Below are 12,678 nucleotides of genomic sequence, written 5' to 3'. Positions count from 1 at the left end.
ATGACATACAGAAGTGGATTATGGGTTAATGGATACGTGGGATGATTAGAGCGGGTTGCAGATGGCATAAAGTAGGGATGCCACGAGGCACTTCTGGTGCTTTGTGGGTTTAACTTTTTATCTTTACTCGTCATGACTCATCACCGTTTTGCTCACTTGATGTAGATTTTACACAGTAGAATGGCTGAGTGACAAAGCAGGACAGTATAAGCACTGAGGGCTCATTTACAGATGAAACCTGCTCTCTTGTTGTACCTTATCCATCTAAAAGGTTAAGCCACAGGTATCTTCTTTCGGTTTTGCATGGTTTGGATTGGTTCTAAAACTTTTCACACTGACCTCCAAAAGTTTCAAATCAAACACAATGCTGTGCATTTGTTCTTGTTATTACCTGTTGGCTTTAGAGTGGCTTTCCATGATTCTAGATCTGCGCTTCCACTGGATGCCTTGCTGCCCTATCTCCGTTGCAGAAAAAAAATAAATAAACACACAAAAAACCCCAAAAGTGCTGTTTTCAAAATTAATTTCAGATGTTTCATAAATAAAAAACATTGTACTTTAATGCATACTTAAGAAGATGTTGAAATAATTAGTTAACTTAAAATTATAATAGAGTTCATTAAAACTAATATATTTTATTCACATTTATACCAGATGAGTGTATCAAGACTAAAGGTCTTATAATGAATGCAAAATGAAATAATGATGGTCTCTCTGCATAGCGCTGTAAACTGTACAAGAGAGTAGTTGCATCGTATTGTTCAACATAAAACTGAGAAGCTTCAATTAAGTATGTTACATTGATAATATAAAGATGGCAAAAATTCCGATCATTTGAACATCCTAATTTAATAATTTCCCAGTCAATGGTTTATGTAAGAGTAAAAGCCAGAGTATTTTTAGTTGAACATGGAAATCCCGCAACTAAATGTCTATTAGGTCTATTATACTGCTACTGTAAAATATCAAATAAAATAATGAAATCTAATCAACATAAGTTGCTTTTTTTGTAAGAATTTACTGAATGCATATACTTAGTATATTGACTGTTAGTACAACATAAGAGAATTAGGAATAGAATAAAAATCAAATGACAGTACACATGATTAAATGAGAGGAATGGTTGAAAGCAGGTGAGTGGGAGAGGGTGAAGTTTCAAATTCTAGGAGACTTACTCATTCTTTCTCTGAAGCAGTAAGATTTTTAAATTTCTGGTTCATTAGTTCCTTCCTTTGCAAGAACAGAACTAAAAACAATTATTTTCTGGAATCAGACTGCCCGAGCAGATGAGATGATTTTTGGACACTATTTAGTACGGTCTTTAATCTTTGGGTCCTGGCCATTTACGGTGAACTATGCATACTTCATATATATGTTACCAGTTAATGTAGTCACTAATATCACTCCATCCTCTAGACCAGCGCTTCTCCACCTTCCTGATGCTGCAACCCTTTAAATCAGTTCCTCACGTTGCGGTGACCCCAACCGCAAAATTATTTTCAGTGCTACTTCATAACGGTAATTTTGCTACTGTTATGAATTATAATGTAAATATCTGTGTTTTCCAATGGTCTTAGGCAACCCCAGTGAAATGGTCATTTGGACCCCTAAGGGGCTCATGTGGTCCACAGGCTAAGAGCTACTACTCTAGGTAAAAAAACTGAGCTTGAAATCATTAGTAAATAAGGGCCAGGCAGTTTATTATTATTATTATTATTATTATTATTATTATTATTATTTCTCTACTTTAACACTTGACTTTTTCCACCATCAGTCAACACCAATGCTTAAATATTTCTGTGGAAATAGAATACAAGGAAACCTAGTGATTACAGTATTAGAAATATATAGTGGTAGGCAGGGCTCAGTCACTAGTGCCACCCAAGGGGAGAGAGAGAAAGAGAGAGAGATTATTTTTGTGGTACCAAGCTCAGAATTATTTTCACTATCAAATATTTCTACTCTCATTTGTAAAAAAGAAAATAATAATAATAATAATGCCGAGCCAAAGTGCGTAGGATCAAAATCCTAATTTCAAAATCCTCAGCTGAGACCCACAGACCTCACCCAGCGGAGCCCTATGCTCTATAAAAACAAACGGTGATGTTGAAGAGCAAATAACAGTGGGAGTGCCCAATTTGGCTTTTTCCAAGCAAGGCTGTAGAAAATCTCCCATCAAGTCTCACCTTAACCACGAGGGAGGAAACACAGCTGTGACATCATCCCACACACCCAATCTTGTAAAGGTTGAACCTCTGTGGAGTTTCATAGCGTTCTTGATGGACCATCAGAGTCACTTTGGGGCCAGTTCAGCAGGTAAAGGCACTTGCCCCTGAGCCTGATGACCTGGGCTTGAAATCCTGCGTCCCACAGGACAGGAGAGAGTCAGATTCCTGCAAGTTATCCTCTGACCTCTAACCTCTTGTGAAATGCACAGTACGTGTACATACATGAGCATGCACGCACACACACACACACACACACACACACAGACTCTCTCTTTCTCTCTGACCTAGAGCTCAGTGATTGAAGGATACTTGAGAATGACATCTCAAGTCTTTAAAACAAAAACACTTTTATCTTCTATCAAGATTTATTTATTTTTCTATTTGTATGTGTGCCTGTGTGTGTTTGTGTCTGTCTGTGTGTGTCTGTGTCTGTTTGTATGTGTGCCTGTGTCTGTTTATATGTGTGTCTGTGTCTAAGTGTCCGTGTGTCTGTTTGTCTTTGTCAGTCATCTGTAGTGTGTCTGTTTGTGTCTGTGTTGGATTATGTGCACATGACTACAGGTACCTGCAGAGGTCAGAAGAGGGCAACATAATTGCTAAAGAGGACACTATAATTGGAGTTAGAGTTTGTTAAGAGACATATAACGTAAGTTCTGGGAACCAAATGCTGGTCTTCTGGAAGAGCAGCACATACTCTTTTATTTATTTATTTATTTATTTTTATTATTAGTTACATTTTATTAACTCTGTATCCCAGCTGTATCCCACTCCCTCATTCCCTCCCAATCCCACCCTCGCTCCCTCATCTCCTCCCTGCCCTTTTCCAAGTCCATTGATTGGGGAGGACCTCCTCCCCTTTCATCTGACCCTGTTTTATCAGGTATCTTCAGGACTGGCTGCAAAGTCCTTCTCTGTGGCCTAGCAGGACTGCTCCTCCCTTGGGGGATGGGGAGGTCAAAGAGCCTGCCCTTGAGTTCATGTCAGAAATGGTCCCAGTTCCCCTTACTAGGGTACCCACTTGGTTACTGAGCTACCATGGCCTACATCCGAGCAGAGGTTCTTATATCAACACATGGTCCTTGGTGAAGTATCAGTCTCAGAAAAGACCCTGTGCCCAGATATATTTGGTCCTTGTGGAGCTCCTATCCTCTCCACTTCATACTAACTCCCCCTTCTTTCATATGATTCCCTGCACTCTGCCGAAGGTTTGGTTATGAGTCTTAGTATCTGCTTTGATACACTGCTAGGTAGAGTCTTTCAGAGGCCCTCTGTGGTAGGCTCCTGTCCTGTTACTTGTTTTCTCCTACATCCAATGAACCTCCCATTTTTGTCTTTCTAAGTGAGGGTTGATCATCTTACCCCGGGTCTTCTTTCTTGTTTATCTTCTTTAGGTGTATAGATTTCATTATGTTTATCATATCTTATAGGTCTATAGAAGCAGCACAAACTCTTAATGGCTGAGCTGTCTTTCCAGTCACAAAGACTTTCTTCCAAAGTCCAAATGTATTAGTTTTGTCATCTTCCTCACCCAAATGACAAATAGCCCTAGGGATTCTGGATTTTATTTAGAACGGTGTAGGTAGTTGTGTAGCTATAGACAATCTCCATTACCGATCATTTGAAAATTAGCAGTTTTCAATGTAGGTTTATTCCAAGCTTTACTGTTTTAATGGTATCCAGCCATACTGTATTTTCATTTTTCTCTACTCATTTGTGAATTTTAATTCTCAATCAGTTTAGGTAGCTCCCTTATATATTCATACAATTCAATGACTGTGTGGTATGTGTTAGGCATATTCTGCATTCATTAAATTTTGATTGTCAGGTGCCAGTAAAATAAAAGCAACTGTAACTAATGAATAAACCTGCACAGGGGTGAATAAGTTTGTTTTTTTTTTTTTTGTTTTGTTTTGTTTTTTTTTTTCAAGATTTAACAATACTTAGGATTTTCACTGTTCTGAAGAACTTTTATCACCAGGTAGCCCATGAATTATTGGAGAGTGAGTTGTGATAATACATCCTCTGCCAGTTGTCTTAGAAAATAAAATGTGAGAAACGTCAGCAAAGCAGTAAGATACCAGGCAAGGCTGACGGCTTCAATTAACCTTATGAAAACTTGAGAATTTCAGGGGGAAAAAAATATCACTTTTTTTTTCATTTGTTCTTCTAAATTAAAAACAAAACACTCTACTTCCGAAGAACACCCAAGCCTGATGGTCTACATTTATTTGTACTGAGTGTTTCCTGTTATTTCCAAGGAGCACATGATTCTCTAACTGTTTCATACAGGGTTGCGGATGTCAAGGAGAAAAGCAGAGGGCGCTTTTGTGGCAGAATTAACAGCTCATACATCTTTAATACTTACCTGAAAATCACGTTTGATTGTTCTTCCAATAACATTCTCGTGTTAGGAGGAGAAGGATGTGTGTAGCTCAGTCAGTAAAGCACTTGCAGGCAAGCAGAAGACCATGAGTTCAGTCCCTACGTATGATATGCGTACCTCTAACTAGGTGCTGGAAGGCAGGTGGGATCGCTGGTGCTCACTGGCCTGCTAGCTTAGCTCAATATGTAAGTTCCAAGTTCAGGGACAGACCTTTATACATAATAATTGATGATGATGACGGATGATGATTGATTGATCATGATGAAAATAATGTGGAAAGTGATTGAGGAAGACACCCAGATTTGATCTTTGGCTACAAACACACATATGCCCATACATGTACATACCACACAGAATACTTGAACCACTCAGGGAAAGGAATAATTTTTACAGTGTTGTGCAGCAACAGAAATTATTAAGGTGCTGTGAATTGTTTAATTCATTTCTTATCCATCTACTTATATGTGAATATTGGTAGCAGGAATTTTTCAGTTTGCCTAATCCCCAGATGGTAGAGTACATCTCTACTGCCTATACTGGACACAGTCATATCATTAAAAGATATGGAGAATGTAAAATACCTGTATGTCTATTAAGAAATGTAAAAAGCTGCTGTGAGCAGAAGTCATTCTGACTGTCACATTCCATCTTTCATTTACCATCTCTGATATATCTTTGTTGTTGTTGTTGTTATTGTTGAAAAATACCCTTGTGACAGGAAATCTTACATGGTAATTTTTCTGAATTTCACTCAGCAAAATGCAATAACCCACATTCAGACAAGACCCGGAGCACAATGGGAGCTAAGGCCATAAATGTAACTGACGTTCAATGTTGAGTCAAACCTGTCTGATTATTTGAAAGAAGTTAGGAAATCTTTAAATATGTGAAACTATTCTCTGCCATACCAGAAATTATAATTTATCTTGTCATAGAGGAAGCATAAACACAATTTACTACAGAGATTTCCAGCCCCATGACAAAATACCAGAGGCAAATATGAAGAAGAAAGGTTTATTTTGGCTCATGGTTTCAGATCTTTCCATCCATGATTGACTGGTCCCATTACGGGACCTGTGTCGGGATAGGAGTTTATTGGCGTAAAGGGCTCACTTCTTAGTGGCCAGAGAGCGATATAGAGAGAGAAGATCTATTTCTCTCAAGGGCGCAGCCACAGTGATTTTACTTCCCTCCATGAGGCCTCACCTGCTAAAACTTCTGCCAGGTTCCAGTGGCACCCTAACCTGTTAACCGAGCCTTTAGAAGATGACCTTCTTCCCTAAAGGGACAAAGTCAAATTCACAACATTCCGTGACTTGTAAATTGTTCACACTAAACACACACACACACACACACACACACACACACACACACTACAGAATTAAGAGGGAAAAAGAAAGAATTCCAGGGCCCCATGTGGATATCTTGCAAATTAGTGTAAGCGTGGTCCTTTACCTCCAGTCCTATACCCGGAGGCACACAGAATTTTCACCAGGTAAATTTGGAGGTATAGACAGTTGACTAGACTTACCAAGGAATTAGTAAAGACAGGCTACATGGGAGTGAAGATAAATTTTGATACAAACAGAAAAGTTTTAGAATGAGAAGTACCTCAGTCTCCCCCTCCCCCCAAAAGCAACCTATGAACTGAAAATGTAAAGATCCTATAAAAACCTGGCAGGGGGTAGATAGATGATATGAAACTTAGAAAATGCAGTCATTATTTGTCCTCCATGGACTACAGCAAGGGAGACAATATTATTTAAATGTCTGTAGGGGACCTTCTAGAGAAAACTGAAATTTGATCACAGCTTAGAAAGTCGCTGATTGCTGCTTCTCAGACTCAGCTTAGAATCCCTTAAGGTCAAGGTTACAGGAACTTGGTTGGCAAATACAGTTCCCCAACTGAGCAGACAAATGAGTCAGAATGCTTTAGTCCAGAGCTTTTCACTAACATTAAGATCTATTCAATAGATCATATTCAGAGTGTTTCAAAAACTCCATCCAGACACATTCAATAGATGGAGAATTGTCTCACACAGAAATTATACTTGTTTGCATAGTATATCCATTCTAAAATATGACTAAATGAGGTTTCCTGCAGTGTCTGCACTAGAAATAGTTTTCAGCCATTTGTGCTCATTTATATCATCGAGAAGATAATCTTCATTCTGGCTGTTCTTAGCAGCGTAATCCGATGTCCTTGTGTTTCCCTGGATATGGGTAGCTGCTGGCTGTATTTCCAACCTTAGGGGTTTTTCAGGCAAGCTGTATGAAGCCCATTGCCCCCAAACTGCTTGTGTTGATGTTCTTACTTTCATGCTGGTGTATTTGTGAGTCATTTTAGAATCTGGATTCCTATGCCTGAAACAAAATCTTACCTTATGTTCACACACAAAGCCAGTGGGATCTTTTTGTTCCTTGAATTAGGCAATTCAGTTAAACCACTGTGATTAAAGTAGTGGAAATGGCTAGGCCCATACCAGTAACTTCTTAATTCTTGTTTGGAAAAAAAGTTTACTTTAATTTTTATTTATTATATTAATTACAGTTTATTTACTTTGTATCCCAGCTATAACCCCCTCCTTCATTCCCTCCCAATCCTACTCTCTCTCCTTCATCTCCTCCTTGCCCTTCTCTAAGTCCACTGATGGGGAGGTCCTCCTCCCCTTCCATCTGACCCTATCTTATCAGGTCTCTTCAAGACTGGCTGCAATGTACCCCTCTGTGGCCTAGCAAGACTGCTCCTCCCCTGGGGGGGGGGTGGAGGTCAAAGAGCCAGTCACTGAGTTCATGTCAGAGACAGTCCCTGTTCCCCTTACTGGGGAACCCACTTGGATACGGAGCTGCCATGGGCTACATCTGAGCAGGGTTTCTAGGTTATGTCCACATGATCATCTTCTTAAATGCCTAAAAATCATTTGACAAAATCCAACATCCATTCATGTTTAGAGTCTTGGAGAGATCAGGGAAACAAGGCACAAATCTAAACATAGTAAACACAATATACAGCAAGCCTATAGCCAAAATCAAACTCAATGGAGAGAAACTATAAATCAATCGCACAGAAATCAGGGACAAGGCAAGGCTGCCCACTGTTTCCATATCTCTTCAACATAGTACTTGAAGCCCTAGCTTGAAGTCCTAGAGCAATAAGACAACTAAAGGAGATCAAGGCGATACAAATCTGAAAGGAAGAAGTCAAAATATCACTATTCACAGATGATAGAGTTATTTGAAAAATTGTGACATCACTTTTGTCCCTGCTGTTTCCCACTTTGTCGGAAGGACGTATTAGACAGTTTTCAAATTTGTTGCATGCAAGCAGTCATGCTCATCTTTTCATGAGCTTGGGCACAGAGCCATTCTCACCACCTTTCTTTCTCACTTTCTGGTCTCTCTTTCACTCTCTTCTGATCCTCTTTCCATCTCTTCAAACTGTTGCATTCTGCTTTTTTTCTAACAACTCAGTAATCTGAGTGTTATTCTTTCCTTAATCTTTCACGGCGGCAACTGGTTGCTGGGATGCCATTGTCACATTACTTTATGAAGCACTTCTCTCAAAACTTTTGCTAGCATGCTATTGTTGCCATTTACACGGGACAGACTTCACTAACATCTTCACCTCCAATATAGTCTTACAACTTCCTAACTTCAGCCATGCTCCCTGCACTTGTTACCTTTTATTTTTTTTTATTGATTATAGTTTATTCACTTTGTATCCCAGCTGTAGCCCCCTCCCTCGTCCCTTCCCAAACTCACCCTCCCTCCCTCCCTCATCTCCTCCCATGTCCCTCCCCCAGTCCACTGATACAGGAGGTCCTCCTTCCCTTCCATCTGACCCTAGCCTATCAGGTCTCATCGGAGTGGCTGCCATGTCCTCCTCTGTAGCCTGGCAAGGCTGCTGCTACCCCATCAGGCAGAGGTGATCAAAGAGCCAGCCACTGAGTTCATGTCAGAGACAGTCCCTCTTCCCCTTATTAGGGAACCCACTTGGAAACTGAGCTGCCATGGGCTACATCTGTGCAGGGGTTCTAGGTTATCTCCATGCATGGTTGTTGTTTGGAGCATCAGTCTCAGAAAAGAGCCCTGTGCCCAGATTTTTTGGATCTGTTACTCTTCTTGTGGAACTCCTGTCCCCTCCATGTATTTTTGTTTCCCCCCTACTTTCATAAGATTCCTATATCTGCAGATGGTTAATATCCAGAATATATGATGAGCAAGTTAAACACTTGTTAGTTTTTAACTCACTATGACAAAATACTGTGATAGAAACAGCTTAAGGGAGGTCCTCCTCTCCTTCCTTCTGATCTTAGCCTAGCAGATCACATCAGGAGTGGCTGTATTGTCATCTTCTGTGGCCTGGTAAGGCTGCTCCTCACTCAAGGGGAGGTGATCAAAGAGCAGGCCAATCAGATTATGTCAGAGGCAGTCCCTCTTCCCATTACTATGGAATTTAGATACTAAACTGCCACGGGCTACATCTGTGCAGGGGTTCTAGCTTATCTCCATGCCTGGTACTTGGTTGGAGTATGAGTCTTTGGGAAAACCCCTGTGTTCAAATTTTCTGGTTCTGTTGCTCTCCTTGTGGGGTTCCTGTCCTCTCCAGATCTTACTCTTTCCCACTTCTTCCACAAGATTCCATGCACTCTGCTCAACAGTTGGCCCTAAGTCTGAGCATCTGTTTTGATAGTCTGCAGGGCAGAGCCTTTCAGAGGCCCTCTGTGGCAGGTTCCTAGCTCGTTTCCTGTTTTCTTCCTCTTCTGATGTCCATCCTCTTTCCCTTTTGGGATGGAGATTGAGCATTTCAGTCAGGGTCCTCTCTCTTGATTGATTTCTTTAGATGTACAGATTTTAGTAGGTTTATCCTATGTTATGTGTCATATAGAGTGAGTATATACTATTTGTGTCTTTCTGCTTCTGGGACAGCTCACTCAGGATGATTCTTTCCAGGTCCCACCATTTACCTGCAAATTGCATGATTTCCTTTTTTTCATTGCAGAGTAATACTCCATTATGTAGATGTACCACAATTTCTGCATCCATTCTTCAGTTGAGGGGCATCTGGGCTGTTTCCAGCTTCTGGCTATTACAAGTAAAGCTGCTACAAATATGGTTGAGCAAATGTCCTTATTGTGTACTTGAGCCTCTTTTGGATATATGCCTAGAAGTGGTATGGCTGGATCTTGAGGAAGTGCTATTCCTAGTTGTCTGAGAAAGCGCCAGATTGCTTTCCAGAGTGGTTGTACAAGTTTACATTCCCACCAGCAGTGGAGGAGAGTTCCCCTTTTTCCACAGCCTCTCCAGCATGTGTTGTCACTTGAGTTTTTCATCTTGGCCATTCTGATAGGTGTAAGGTGAAATCTCAGGGTCGTTTTGATTTGCATTTTTCTAATGGCTAGTGACATTGAGCATTTCTTTAAGTGTTTCTCTGCCATTCGATATTCCTCTTCAGAGAGTTCTCTGTTTAGCTCTGTTCCCCATTTTTTTAATTGGATTACTTGGTTTGCTGCTTTTCAGCTTCTTTAGTTCTTTATATATCCTTGGGGAGGGGCATGAGTGAAGAAGGGAGAGGGAGGGTGGGACTGGGAGGGGAGGAGGGAGGGGCTTATGGGGGATACAAAGTGAATAAAGTGTAATTAAAAAATGAAATTAAATTAAAAAAAGAAACAGCTTACGGCAGGAAAGATGTGTTTTGGACCATGATTTTGATTTTTTGTTTAATTTGTTCATTCATGTTACATTCTGATCATCCTCTCCTTCTGGCCCCACCCTCCCTCTCTCTTTCCCCTATAACCTCCCTACTCCTCAGAAAAGGAGAGCCTCCCCACCAACCCACCCCAGGAATCAAGTCAAATCATGACTGAGTGCATCTTCTTCCCCTGTGGCCTGGGGAATAATATTTTTAATGTTGAATAATATCCCACTGTATGTCGAAACCATATTCTATTTCTTCACTTTAAATGGACATGTGGGTTTTTTCTGTCTTTTTGCTACTGAGAATAAAGTCTCTATGAAGCTAGCTGAACAACCATCTTGTTTGTTCCCTGATGCCATTTATTCCTCTTCCTACATGGCCAGGATCTAAATTGTGGGTCATCTGGGGAAGTTCTGTGGCATATTTGCTTGAGAGAAATTGTCATAGTCTTTCTTTTACTCTAGCCACCCTGCTTTATATTCCTAAAGGAGGGTTGATTTTCGGAGGTTGTTAAATGGTGAGAAACTGATATTTGGCTTACCAAGCTCATTGTGTGGTCTTTGGAGAACAGATGAGAATAGGTGCATTATGATTTGAATCTGGCTGTTCTGGATGCTTGTTTCCAAGACTTGAGTCTTTTGGAGGTGTGGCCCAGGTGACACAAATAAATCTCTAGGGGTGTGATGTTCAGTGTTACACCCACACACACACACGTCAATTGTGGCTGAAATAGTCAATTTAATGTAGTGTTTACTGTAACACCTAAAACAAATACAATTTCCATGTCTTTGGCATGAAGTCCAGAATTTTTAACAAGCTGCAGTCTTGTGACACCCTCATTTCTCCATACCCTGACTGTTATATTCTCTACTTAGGAAGTGTCATTTGGTCAACCCACTTCTAACCTTTCCCTGATGATCTGGAGCAGGAAGAATGGCGACTCTAAGAGGACCCACTGGCTTTTTGTTCTCAGAGCTGCAGTCTGCTGGTAAAATTCTTGAGAAATGTATACTAATATCTTCTCCAAGCAGAACAGCCCTCTCCTGACACCACGCTGACATCTCATAAACACTGAATTAATTAAGGCCGTTAGCAGGTACTGTTCTATAGATAATGCTGCAAGAGCCATTATCTCTTCATTTTACTACCCTTTCTATCAAAGAACGGGAATAAAGGTAAATAACAAAACCTCAAAATGATGGTTTTTAAATAATGGCATTCAAAAAGTTTCCACATAAGGCTAAATTCAACATCACAGGTACATTTATTTTAGTACATTTTGTTATTGAATGATAGAACAATAGGAGTGAGGAACCTGGTATCTTTGACCCTTCCCAGCCAGGCAAAGATTCCATAGCAGACATCCTCTGAATACTGGACTCCATCACTTTCTAACAAATTTCATCTTCTAAATGGAAACATGACAGCAAAATCCAGGTGGGTTTGACAAAATTAACTTCAGTGGAACACAGTGGCTTTGACTGGGAGGTGATCTGAGAGAGCCTTGTTCTATGTCAATCATGTCAAACATTCTCACATGCTATTCTGGTATGAAGCTCTTCTCCTAACCATATAAACACAGAGGATCTGTTGTATACCTGTTCTGGGTTAAAAGCTTGGATTCTCAAATATCACAATCACTGCCCCAGCTGTGACGGTTGGTCTTGATTGTCAGCTTGACACAAACTGCAGTCACCTGGGAGAGAGTCTTACTGAGGGATTGCCTATCTCATGCTTACCTGTTGGGATGATGTGGGGATTGTCTTGGTTGACTTAACTGAGGTGAGAAGATCCAGCCATTGTCCTATCCCCCAGACTTGGGTTCTAGACTATTTAAGTTAGAGAAAGGATGCAGCACAGACAAATATATGTGTATTTATTCTCTCTACTCTTTCTGACTGTGGATCTGACCAGCTGCCTCAAGTTCCTATCTTGACTTTTCTGAAGTGGTGAACTCTAACCTCGGGCTTGTGAGTTAAGTAGAAACTCTCTCCCCTAAGTTAATAAGGTTAATAAGGTACTTTAGCACAACAGAAATGAAGTGAGGATACCAGACACACATGAATTTGAGTCTACATATGTAACTAAAGACTCGAATTGTGCTGACTATCCAAAGTAGAATGAATTACATAACTACTCTCTAGCATTGTTTTAATATCAGTCTACAGATACTCAAGGACATGAGTCACAGTCAATCTTTCCATACTGAAATATTTATTTGTGAGTGAAAAAATAAAAATCAAAGTTTACATTGTATATGAGACAGGAGATAGGCATGAGCCATACACTTAATTTGTTCTATGTTAAAATCACAGCTCTTTTCATGTTATATCTTAATGTAGCCCCTTTTCTGAAATATACCACAGGAC

The 12,678-nt window shown here is 40.2% G+C and overlaps 1 protein-coding gene across 4 annotated transcripts in view; it reads left to right on the top strand.

The window, feature by feature from the left end:
• Celf2 (CUGBP Elav-like family member 2) overlaps positions 1 to 12,678 on the top strand; it is an 860,969-nt gene that overhangs the window by 25,021 nt on the left and 823,270 nt on the right. For 2 of the 4 annotated variants that reach the window (XM_060372809.1, XM_060372810.1), the window contains exon 1: positions 11,283 to 11,297. The exons of the other annotated variants lie outside the window; for them this stretch is intronic. The gene's annotated coding sequence lies outside the window, so the exon portion shown is untranslated. Of the gene's footprint in view, positions 1 to 11,282; positions 11,298 to 12,678 lie in introns of those variants that run through there. 4 annotated transcript variants of the gene reach the window in all.

Source organism: Meriones unguiculatus, chromosome 19 (assembly GCF_030254825.1).
Source record: "Meriones unguiculatus strain TT.TT164.6M chromosome 19, Bangor_MerUng_6.1, whole genome shotgun sequence".
Lineage (NCBI taxonomy): Eukaryota > Metazoa > Chordata > Mammalia > Rodentia > Muridae > Meriones > Meriones unguiculatus.
This window is presented reverse-complemented; position numbering and strand designations above follow the sequence as displayed.